The 12,345-nt window shown below is 38.0% G+C and overlaps 1 protein-coding gene across 1 annotated transcript in view; it reads left to right on the forward strand.

Annotated features, from left to right (window-relative positions):
- The window catches only part of ARID1B (AT-rich interaction domain 1B), a 441,148-nt gene that overhangs the window by 33,691 nt on the left and 395,112 nt on the right, over positions 1-12,345 (forward strand).

Consider the following 12,345-nt stretch of genomic DNA (forward strand, 5'->3'; position numbering starts at 1 on the left):
TATATCTCTTTGGTATGTGGATTTTGTTCTGGGGTTTTTTAACCCACGTAGGTACCCATTTCTCTCCCTGTCTCCCCGCCCCTAATAGGTTTTCTCATCCACAAGAAGAAAAACTCCAAGCTTGCACTAACACAGTACCAGTTTATTGGAGCGAGACCAATATTGTTCCGTGTGTGAGAGCCTGTCATGTCTTTGCATCAGAGTTGATTTTTATCGAGGCTTTCTGTGGTTTATTTCTTTTCTCTCTTTGTCTCTCTTCTTAAAGTCAAAGGTTGCTTTTTTTTTTCTTTTTGTATTAGAGGATATATAAATGTAACAATCTCCTCTAGTCTAGTTGGATTTCACTGTTGATGGTGACCTCTTCTGCTCCTTTCTCACCCTTTTTAAGAGGATTAATTACCCACGTTCTCACTATAAATTAGTGAAGATGCAGTAGTTGTTTTCTGAAGGGGAAAATAGATTAAAGTTATCCAAAAAAGCATGTTGGCAAATTTCGGCTAGATTTCTGATTAGAGTTGTTACTAGAGACTGAGAATTCTATACTCAATTGCAAGCACAAGGCTTTTTGATAATGAATGGAAAACAGTGTTTTGTCTCTACATGGAGCTAACTAGTTGCAGAATTTTTTTTTTTACTTTATTTTGTGTTAAATGTAGAAAAGGACTGAAAATAATGATCTGCCAGTCAAATATATTTATTTCAATCTAATCCCGATATCTACCCATTGGAATAGAATACACAACAAGTGTCTAATTAGCTTGTGTCTTCAAATATACTATTGTTATGAGTTCTCAGCTACTTCAGATTTATTAGTGTGTTGAGTTGCAGCATTTCATCATCTGACTTTTTCCTTTTCCTCATTATATTTTTTTTTAAATGGATGTTTACTTGTTTGTAAGAGGCAATTTGGTTTAAAGGAGGCCAACACCTTACTTTGTTGCCAGCTTAATACAGCCAAGGCATTTTGCCAGTTTAATTAAAGGTACCCCGCTATCATTAGAAAGAGATGTGGAAAAAAAGAGCCTTCAGTTTTTCATTTAGCTACAGCCAAAGCAAAGTTATTAAAACATATTTTTTTATTTTTAAAGGAATTATTCTATGTTATTCAGAGATGGGTGTTTGAATTTTTCACTTCATTTACTAATTGCTCGATAATTGTACATTATCTGTTAACAGGCAATGACCTGGCGCAGTGATTGGCTGCTAGCCCTATCTGTCTTCTCACAGCATTAATGTAATTGGCTGAGCAACATTACAGTTATGATTACTAATACTCTTCAGGGAAAAAGTGAGAGGATAATTATGACATTGAGTTTTTATTGAACGGACATCACCATCTAGGCATGATTTTGTTTTGGACAGCCTCCAGAGCTTCATGTGTTTGGCTTGTGAACCTCTAATAATCTGAATCCAGCTCTTTTCATATTACTCATATATTGCCACCTTTCTACAAAGGATTAAAATGCAGGAATCCAGGTTTGTAAATTGAATTGCCAACTTACCAGCTGAGTGGTAAGTTGTCTTTGGCTCAGGATGCCACATTTTCATTTCTGCCTGGATTTTTACTTCTGTGACATGAATATTAAAGCAAGAGGAGCCCAGTCATGCTTGTTGAAATTGACTATCTAGTGATTGTATGTTTATCTATAATATAAAATAAATTATACAGCCAGCATTTTCAGAGGGTGTGTGCTCTGCGCTTTATGAAAATTGGGGAGCTTTATAATGTCTTAGATTGAACAACCAGCCAGTTGAGGTACTCAGAAATACCATACACTTCTGAAAATCTGATGAGTTGTGAGGTGTCTGGACTTAAAACCTATGAGTTGTGCTGGTCTAATTTGAGTGTTTGTATGCTATGCTTTGGAGGCAGGAAAGGGAAAGAAAAGCCTCTGGGAGATTGTTTTTATTTTTTGATTTTTTTTTTTTTTTATTTTAAAGTGGTTTGATGCTGTCCAAACGTTTTGGAATATTAGACTAAATCCCAGGGGGAATTAGTGGGCAGAATTCAAGTGAGATGGTTAAAGGTGCATGGTAAGTGCTTTTTCTCTAACTATTCCATCTGTTCAGGAGTCTTACTCCTGAATCTCAGCTCCACAGCAAGAGACAAGCAAAAGTCCTCAAATCTCTAAAGATTTTAGGGTCTTGAAGGAAGAAGTCCTTGAAAGATAAGCCTGAGTTGTCTTCAGCCACTATATGCCAGGGCTTGGGGTTAGAGCTGTTTGCAGTGGCAGATTTTAACTTAGAGGTCTATTAATAGATGCTGCAAATGAAGAAATAGAGGAAAAATTAAAGAAAGACTTAAAGAATCAACATTAATGAAGATGTTTGGTCAAACATGAGAAATGATCCAATAATTGGCTATAAGCATGCATGCAAAGAAAAAATGTGTTCCTGCTGAATGCCATTGATTCTGTCTCTGTAAAGAAACTGAAAGATGTTGTGTGCATTTGGATGACGATGCCATCCACAGATACAGAGACAAGTATGACAGGGAGGTCTCTGCTATTTGTTCAGACAATGAAGATAGAATGACAAAGATGAGAGAACTTATCTGGTGCAGGCAGTCTAAATTTCTGACATGTAGGTCTTCAGCATGTTACATAAAACTTGCAAAGAAACCTAATGCAGCAGAAGTTAAAACATTCTTTCACAACTACCATCTGCCTTGTGGCTGATAAAGATAAACCTGGGAATGATGTACCTAGCTTTCCAACAAAGGTTTATAGCAATCTCAGGATAATAGTGTCTCTAGCAGTGTTGGGGGTGCATTCTATGAAACTGCTACAAAGGACTTCATCAAGAGAGACACTAAACTTAACAAAGCATTGAAGGAGGTTTTGGAGAAACTTGAATGACTACATGCAGGATCATGACATCACTGTCCTGGTCTTGGTGAAAATCTAGTTTGAATTAATTAACAAAAAAGAACTGGAACTACACAAAGGACAAAATACGAAATACAATGCAGAGGACCTTTGCATTTCTTGCCAATTTTAGTGATCCTATATACAAAGGTTGTAGTGTAGGTTAAGCCTAGAACAAGAAGGAAAGGCAAAAGTAAGGCTGAAGAATTGTTAACCTGATTTCCTTGCTCGCTTGACATTGAAGATTTAGATTTTTAATCCAGATTTATGTTTGTGAAGGAAGTTGTGTCACAAATTGTTGCATCAAAATGATAGGAAATTGTGGGAATTAAAATCACAGAAGGCAGATCATTTTGATAGAGAATTTTGTCAATTTTCGAGAGAGTTGTCGAGTCAGTTCCGCATGAATCGAGCAGATATTTAGTACACTTGGAGTGGTTTGGTCAAATTGTTGTAATAAGGTAGGTGCTGAAAAATCAGAGAGGTTGGTAAAAGTATACTTGTATCTCAGTGCAAATATAAAATTGGAAGGCATTACTAATTAGTCAACTGGGGAGTCAGTTGTGTTTTGTTTACAGAATTGCAAACTTCTCATTTTGGACAACGTGTGCCTGTTTTATGCTTGAGGAATAATTCATATAAAGTGAATTGCATAGTATTTTCTGTTTCATTTAATAAAAGCCTTTGTGGGATTTTTAGTGGACTTTTTCACCCACCCTTGCAGGAAGAGAAGAGCTTTTTGAAGGGAGGAAAATCACACCATACTTACATGTATCTAGAATTGTTGGAGTTGTCAGCACAATCTGAACACATGGGAACATCAAAGTCGATGTCAGCACACCAAGATTCTGAAGCATTGGCCATAAATATTGGTCTTGATGCTGGTATATCTGATTCCTCGTGCTCTGAATGTCAGTGCCAGTGCCTTTTGATCCATGATTGATGCTCCAGGCTCCCCTGTCAGCATACCATGATCAATTAACTGTGTGGGAGGAGGGAGACAATGATTCCTAGTTGGTCACAAGAGCTGGGGGCTCTTCTGATGCCAAGTATATCTCTTCTGCAAAGGAGTTCCATGACAGCAACTCTGTTTGAAGAACTGATTTTACTATAACTCTTTTTTAAACAATTGGCTGTATTGGCAGACTGAATTGGTTATGGTAGAAGCTAGAAGGGCTTATGACTGAGGAAACCTGGGCCAGGAACTCCTATCCAATAGGAGCAAAGAGTCCAGTGGCACCTTATAGACTAACAGACGTTTTGGCTCCAAAACGTCTGTTAGTCTATAAGGTGCCACAGGATTCTTTGCCGCTTTTACAGATCCAGACTAACACGGCTGCCCCTCTGATACTATCCAATAGGGTTACCATTCTCCTGGATCCTATTTTGGACCTGTTGATGAAGAAAGTACTGCAGGCATCAAAGATGGTTGTTAGCCTCTATATAGTGACATGCAGCTGCTAGTTGTGGAATGACCCATGCTCTCATACACTACTACTTAGAAACAAACAAACAAAAAACCCCTTAGCGTTTGGGGAAGTTCTGCCTGTTTATGGAGCCAAGATTCAGGCAAGAGAATCCTGCAAGATTATAACTTCAGAGACAAGATAAATCATTTTCTCTTCTCATGTGGATATCAGAATTACTTACCTTGTAACTTCAAAGGAGTTGAATTATCTTCTGTATAAATGCACAAATGATGTGTATGTGTCAGATGGGCACACACAACCCCAAAGACTGTAACACTTGAAATTCTGCTTATATGCATTCCAAGACTTTACAGATATTTGAAGACAATGTTTTAAAAACATAAAAATTGTCTCGGTGATATTTTTGGATTAAAAATATTCCTATTGGAAACCATGGCTACAGAGTCTGTGGACTTTGCTATCTACAGTTTTAAAATCTCTCTCCTGGGGCCTAATTCTCCTCTGCCTTGCACTTTTTATAGCTGTTTACCTCTGCAAGGCGCGTGTAAAAGGCTGCCAAATCAAATTGCTTCATAAAGTACAAGCAATAGAGGAGACTGCCCATTATTTTCAAAACTCTGCTTGGTCTTGTGCCATCCTCTCAGGGTCCTTGTTTCTATGCTTTCTTCTCTGGTGTCATATGTGGCAAATTTATTCCTTCACACAATCTTTCCATTCTTAGTGTGAGAATATACTCCTTTGCTATTTGTGCCATGTAGAACAGACCTCTGTATCTTTCTAATAGTTTCTCCATGGGATTGCAAATGAAGAAAAAAACATATTTCTCCTTTGTCTAGGCTCGCTAAAGAAGAGTACGGTTGGCTTAAAAGGCTCTTTTTTTTTTTTAAGTCCACAGATAAATATTTAACATGTTGTCATAAACAGATAGTAGGAGTTAATAGAACAGAAGTACTTTATATCTCTTTTGCCTGTAAAGGGTTAACAAAATCAGTGAGCCTGCCTGTCACCTGACCAGAGGACCAATCAGGGGACAGGATACTTTCAAATCGAGGGAGGGAAGTTTTTTGTGTGTGCTGTTAGTTTTTGGTTGTTGTTCACTCTGGGGGCTCAAAGGAACTAGACGTGCAACCAGGTTTCTCTCCAATCTCTCCGATACAGGCTCTTATAAGTTCAGAATAGTGAGTACTAGGTAGATAAAGCGAGTTAGGTTATATTTGTTTTCTTTATTTGCAAATGTGTATTTGGCTGGGAAGAGTTCAAATGTGTATTTTGCTGGAAGGATTTTAATTTGTACTTGTATACTTAGGCTGGGAGAGTATTCCCAGTGTCTATAGCTGAAAGACCCTGTACCTATTCCATTTTAAATTTACAAAGATAATTTTTACTGTTTTTCTCTCTTTAATTAAAAGTTTCTTGTTTAAGAACCTGATTGTGTTTTTATTCTGGTGTGAGACCCCAGGGGACGGGGTCTGGATTCACCAGGGAATTGGTGGGGAGAAAGGAGGGAAGGGGGAGAGAGAGGCTAATTTCTCTCTGTGTTAGGATTACTGTCTCTCTCAGGGAGAATCTGGGAGGGGGAGAGAGAAGGAGGGAGGAAGGTGAATTTTCCTCTCTGTTTTAAGATTCAAGGAGTTAGAATCACAGTGATCTTCCAGGGTAACCCAGGGAGGGAAAGCCTGGGAGATGCAACGGTGAGGGAAAGGGTTTACTTTCCTTGTGGTAAGATCCAGAGGGTCTGGGTCTTGGGGTTCCCCGGGCAAGGTCTTAGGGGGGACCAAATTATACCAGGCACTGGAATTCCTGGTTGGTGGCAGCGCTACAGGTTCTAAGCTGGTAATTAAGCTTAGAAGAATTCATGCTGGTACCCCATCTTTTGGACGCTAAGGTTCCAGAGTGGGGAATTATACCATGACACATGTACAGCATGTTTCAGTCTCGGTTCAGGAGGACTAGTTCTGTTGAGTAAAGTTGCACATGTTTGTAAACTGTTTGTATAATCTGAGCCTAAGCCTAGAAACCATTTTAAATGCCTAAGCATTAACAGAGCACTTAAGTAGATTTAAAATTGCAATGTAAATGCATTTTAGAACAGTATTTGAAACTCCTTTTTTCTTTTGTTTACCTAGAAGAACATGAGTTCACAGTTCTAGGTTTCTGCTGAGAGAAGGTACTGGTGTCATAACATACCCCTAGATATGCATAAAGAATCCAGCTTTTGCTTGCATATGATTAATTGATTCTAATGTGATCAGCTCTTTTATTAAAAACCCAGAATTCAGACCCTGTCAGATCAGTAGAAAAAGAGGTGATTTTCAAATACTTGAATTTAAAATGTATTCGTTTGTGAGTTTTTAATTCCACCAATTTATTCCGTTAATGTTCTGGAGTCTTAATAGATTTTTATTTATTTAAACGCATTGCACTTCATTATTAAAATTATGTGGGTGAAATTTCTTTAGTTTTAAATAACATTTTCCATAACTTCAGTTTCATGGTACTGTATTTCTTATTTAAGTGACACACAAATTTAGGGACAATTTTTCTCTGTGGGACAGATGTAATTTTAAGCTTATAATGTGGTGACATCCCTGCTTAGGCAGGACTTCTGAGAGAGATTATATTGTACATTTAAAGACATAATAAGAGCTTTTAACTTTTTGTTTTCTATGTATTTCCTAGAATTTTAAAGAGACAGTGTTGAAATAAAACTAATTGGTCTGAAAATCAAAGATAGTGAGCACCCACATTTTTCCAAATATGAGGTCCCAAGTCAAATATGTTAATAGAAAATATTTTGTCTGCACTGTTATTAATAACAATATCAGATCATTGAAAAGGAAATTGTTTTTAACATCTGATTTACTCTTCCTCAGTTCTTTTCCTCCCTTTCAGCACTTTGATAGTGAAAGGATACTGATCAGTTTCACTTTCTTGTTCTCATGTATTTGCAAAATACGTTGTTCTTGGTTTCCAAGTTCTGTAGGAAAATGTTTAAATAAAGTTTTAATTGAAATTTAAAAATACATTTCAATTTTATGTACCTGTAATATTTTCCATTCCTCAGCTTGAAAAAAGGAAATCATCCCTCCCACTAAACAAACAAACCATGTACTAGTTTATGAAACTTTTCAACCAAGTCTGAAAGCCTGGATATATAGATAAATGTCTGAAATAATAGAATGGTCCTTTCAGTGCTGCGATGGGCCTATTTAATCAGTCAGTCATTGGATAATTGATGTTTAGGATGTATTAAAAATTCTTATGTACTTGATGGACTGGAACATCTTATTGTGTAAAATAAGATTGTGTTGTGAGATGCATAGTAAAATCTTTATGGAAAATAGTTGCATGTGTATGTACTGTACCCATTCTTCATAGCCAGTTAAAGCTTAATATAGCTGCCTTTCTAATTTTGACTGCAGACTCTGGGTAGTCATTTGTAAGACTGGTGCCTTAAACTTCAAAATATCCAAATGCAATCAAACTGGTTTGTGAACTGATCATTTTCTCATATTTTGTTTTAAAAATATTGAATGTTAAGACTGCAAAAACGTACCTTCTAAGTGTATTTATTGGTTGAGTTTGCAAAGGCCTTACAGTCAACTCGGTGGCATTTGTCTGTACGTCTGTAATGTGATAACTTTTGAATACTGCCTCCAGGAAGAATCCTATTGATTTTGGGGAAAGGGGGAAAAATGGAGAGCACAGGAAGCCCCTGCCAGCTCTTTAGCACAGCCACAGTCTGAAGCAGCACTGTGGTTGTCTGTGGATCAGACAACTGGTTGAGGGCATCCATTAACACATGCTAGCATAACAATTTCCTTGCTCCTCTCTGCACATCTTGCCCATAAAGTTTAACATGTTGACACCCTGAATGATTTAGGTCTCAGACAGAAAGTAGAATAATAGTGGGGAGAATGGGGCACACACGACCCCTGGGAGGGGGGCAGACAGAGCCCCTGAGATGAGGAGAATGTAGAAACAGGAAGGAGGTAATGAGTTCACATAGAAACCTTGCCATGGGGCAGGTGAGGGAATGGAGGGCACACAGAACCCCTACTGTGGGGGAAGGGAGAGAGTCTTTGGAATGAGTGGAGGGAGTAATGGGAGGGCACACAGAGCCCCTGTCATGGGGAAGAGAATGGGGGACCCTGGTATGGGGGGAATAGGAGTATACACAGAACCTCTGGAATTGGGGGAAGGGTGACTGGGGCACACAACTCCTGATGAGGGGTGATTGGGGAACCCTGGAATAGGGGCCATGGTTGGAAAGAGGGGATTGGGGGGACATACACAGAGTTTCTGCCATGGGAGGGAGAATGGGGGAACCTGGTATGAGGGAAGGGGGTGGGACCACAGAGCGTTTGGCATGTCAGTATGTGTGGAGAATGGATGGCATGGGAGGAAGTGGGAATGGGGTTCACACAGTCTCTGTTATGGGGGTGGGCGAATGGGGGGTCCCTAGTATGGGAGGAGAGTTGAATGGGGAGTACACTGAGACACTAGCATGTGGGTGACTGGGGGAATCATGGAGAGTCTTTGAAATACAGTGGAATGAGAGAATGGTACACAGGGAGCTTGTGAGGGGAGAGCGGAATGGAGGAATACAAGGAGCCCATGGTGTTTACAGTAAACTCAGTTTATACAAGGTGTCTGATCCCTGATATTTGAAAAGGCAGAACTTTAAAACTTCTGAGACCAACTTATTTATTTTGGTATATACACTTTGGTTGGGTGGAGCAGGGGAAATTTGCTTCTGGTTGACAGGTTTCAACTTGGGAGTAAATTTTAATGGCTCAGGAAAGTTATAAAATCTCTGGGAATGTACAGTAAGGCTTTATTATAATGGAAACTGCAAGTCAACCAGAACTATAGCAGCACCAATATGATTACCTGTTTGCAGTGCTCACCTTGAGTGACATTGCAGATTGAAAATGTCCAGTTTAAACCAAAGAAATGAATTGGCTGTTGACTTGGAAGGTAGATTTTTTTTAAAGCTTGCAAACACTAGTGTACTAGCTGCTGGGTGACTGGTGTGTGTGTTACTTTGTGAAATCATTTTAATTCCAGAAGATTGAAGTATGCCAAGAAGAAGGCGGGGTTAATGATAATGGTTTGCTTCAACCTAGTAATTGGAAGATAATATATATATTAAACAAAGAAAACTAAGCCAGCTGTATATATATTTCCTTCACTAGTGTATATATTGTCTTCATCCAGCAACAGAATTGTGGCTAGATTGCAGTTTATGTTCTGAAATTGTTTCTAGTAGGTATATTGGTGGGGATGATAGAGGGAAGGAGACAGAAAGTAAAATGTTTGCTCTATTATTTCTTAGGGGAAAAAAATCTCATTTGACTCTATTGGGGGTGGGAAGTTCTGATTATTTTTTATTTTCTACATATTTGGAATATTAATTCAAAGGAGTGTGGTTGCATCGTTAAGAAGGTGACTTTTCCTCCCCTGCTTTAGTATGTTTTTTAATGTCTATTTAATTCAAAGAGCTGTGAACAGTTTGAATAAAAGTAATTTCTTCACTCAGTGTGTTATTTGACTTGAGACACCATTCATTCTATCAGTCCTCTATAAACTTCCAGGAAAAGAACATGATAGACAAAATAATACTCTGAGGGGTGGGGGGTGGGGGGACTTCTTTGATGGGGGAATCTTGTAGACCTCCCTTTATGCATCTTAAAGAGAGGAAATAAGGGCCTGACCCCATTTGTTTTCCTTTTTAGGTCATCTTTAAGAGTCGATCTTTTGATATTCAACCATTAATCATTACAAAATCAAAGTTGCTGTTGTCCTTTGTCTTGTAAAGAAATGGGATTTTATATTTTAGGTTTATAGAAACACTAAAAAGTGTGTGTGTTGTGCAGACTGTTGGAAAGTGTTCAGTGTTTTTCTTTCTTTGTCTCTGGTGCTAAGCCTCATTGACTAAATTGAACAAAGGCAGCTACTTTAGTTCATGGTGGGATAAGGCTTTATGTTGTATTGTCTCCTTTAGAATTATCCCTTCCATTCAGTGTAATTCACTCCATAGAGGGAGGTGAGCACAGATTACAGATAATCGCAGAATCAAATTTGACATAAGTTGGGGTCTTTATGGTAGCTTAGCTCTTCATCTTAACATTGGTTATCTGACAATGTTTACTGAAGAAAATCCCTTAAGTAGCAGAATTGCATTATTATGGAAAATAGAAATCACTGAAATGTTTCTATCATTTCTTTAGAACTGTGTAGAAAAAATGGTAGGTTAAGCAGAAAGTGTCAGATGCCTCAAGGAAACAGCACTGTTCCTTCAAGCGCATGGCAGAGTGCTATCTTGGAAGGGACACTGGTGCCAGAATTTCAGTCTCACCACTTCACAGATGTTCATTAAATGCTCATTTTACACTGATCATTGAGAGAGTGGCAGTTGTTATGTATAAGTTTAATAAATATATTTTTCTAATTAAGTTTTGCTCTCAGTACTGCTAAGTTATTGTGCTTTAATCTGAACACCTTGATGAATATAATAACATTTGTGCAGCTAGACCAAATTGGAACTGGTGCTGCTCTTGGAAAGGAAGAGGGAGGAAAACCTGCAGAAGTGTTTATTGGGGATTTGGGAAGGTTGCTGTTTTGGGAGGTGGTGAGGCACATAACTCCCCTGTATGAAGGATTTTTGTTGTTGTTGAGAATTTTGTATATGAAAAGAACTAGCTGTCAGTCAAAGAGCTATTTAGCTAGTAAACTTGAATTTTGATTATCAGCAGTAGGGGACAAGGCAGTTTTCTCTCTGCTGAGTGAAGCAGGGAATCATTTATTTTTGGACAGCTTGTTTTGCATGGCAGCTTGAGATGTGAATTAAGGTATTTAAATCCATAGTGAAATAAGTGTCTCATTTTAAGAAAACTCTGCTGTGGAATTATGTTTAATAGCTGTCAGTGTCTAACCAGGAGGTTTAGGTTAAGGATAATTAACTGTTACTGTTTGTATTATAACTTTAGCTAGCAGCTCTTTGTCGATTATATTTATCAAAGGAGAGTTTTGTGCTCATTATGTTTTAACTAGCTACAACCAACATCTATGTAGTAACATTTTGACTGTACTTGCTACAGGATACCCACTGGACATTCTGAAAATGTTGTCTATAGCTGATATAAGCTTATCAACACATTCTATCAGTTGTCCATAAATCTGAACTAGTGCAGTGGGAGCAGGGGAGTCATTGGTATTTCAGTTTTAAAATGAGGAGTATGTATGTTTCCCATGACTAATAGTTTAACTGTGTAGATAAGGGCTGAAATCCTGATTCCAATGAAGTCAGTGGGAGTTTTGCCATTGAGGTCAGTGAAGCAAGGATTTTACTCAAGGGGCCTGATTCTGATCTCGTGATATTGGAGTTCAGTTGAGTTATCCTTGATTGACATTATTTTAAGCATGTTCAGAATCAGCCCCTCCAGATCCAGTAGGCAGAATTCCAGTCTGGCAACAGTAGAGTGGGTCAGATGGAACCTCTAGTGCATTTATTATAGTGCTAATTAAATGCTGTCCTTTTAAAAAAAGTAATCAGAAATGTTTAAAAAAACAAGTGATTCCAAGTCCTCTTCTGAAGTTTTCGGATTTTTTAACCTATAAAATAAGAATACTTTAAATTTTAAACTATTAGGTAAAATTTTTCAAAATCATCTTAAGTGATGTCGGAGCCAAAACTATATTTTTAAATGTAGAAGCCTAAGTCTCATTGAAAGTCTGTGGGACTAAGGCTTCCAAGTATCTAAGTCTCTTGAAAATGGGGCTTTGATACCTTTGTTTGTCATTTGGAGAAAAATTTCAAAAGCACCAAAAAGCTAAATATAGAATGAAGTAGACTTATAGAAGCAATAATGTTGTTATTCTTTTGTACTCTGGGATGCATGAGTGTCATGAGATCAGCCAGATACGGGCAAGCTGCTCTGGGGACCTGAAAAATGGAGGTAATAAACCTATATAATAAAATTTAGAAGTTGTGGCTCTTTTGGTGCTGAAGTGCCTTTTAAAATGATTGTCTCTGAGTTCTCAAC

This window comes from Gopherus evgoodei, chromosome 3, assembly GCF_007399415.2.
Source record: "Gopherus evgoodei ecotype Sinaloan lineage chromosome 3, rGopEvg1_v1.p, whole genome shotgun sequence".
Lineage (NCBI taxonomy): Eukaryota > Metazoa > Chordata > Testudines > Testudinidae > Gopherus > Gopherus evgoodei.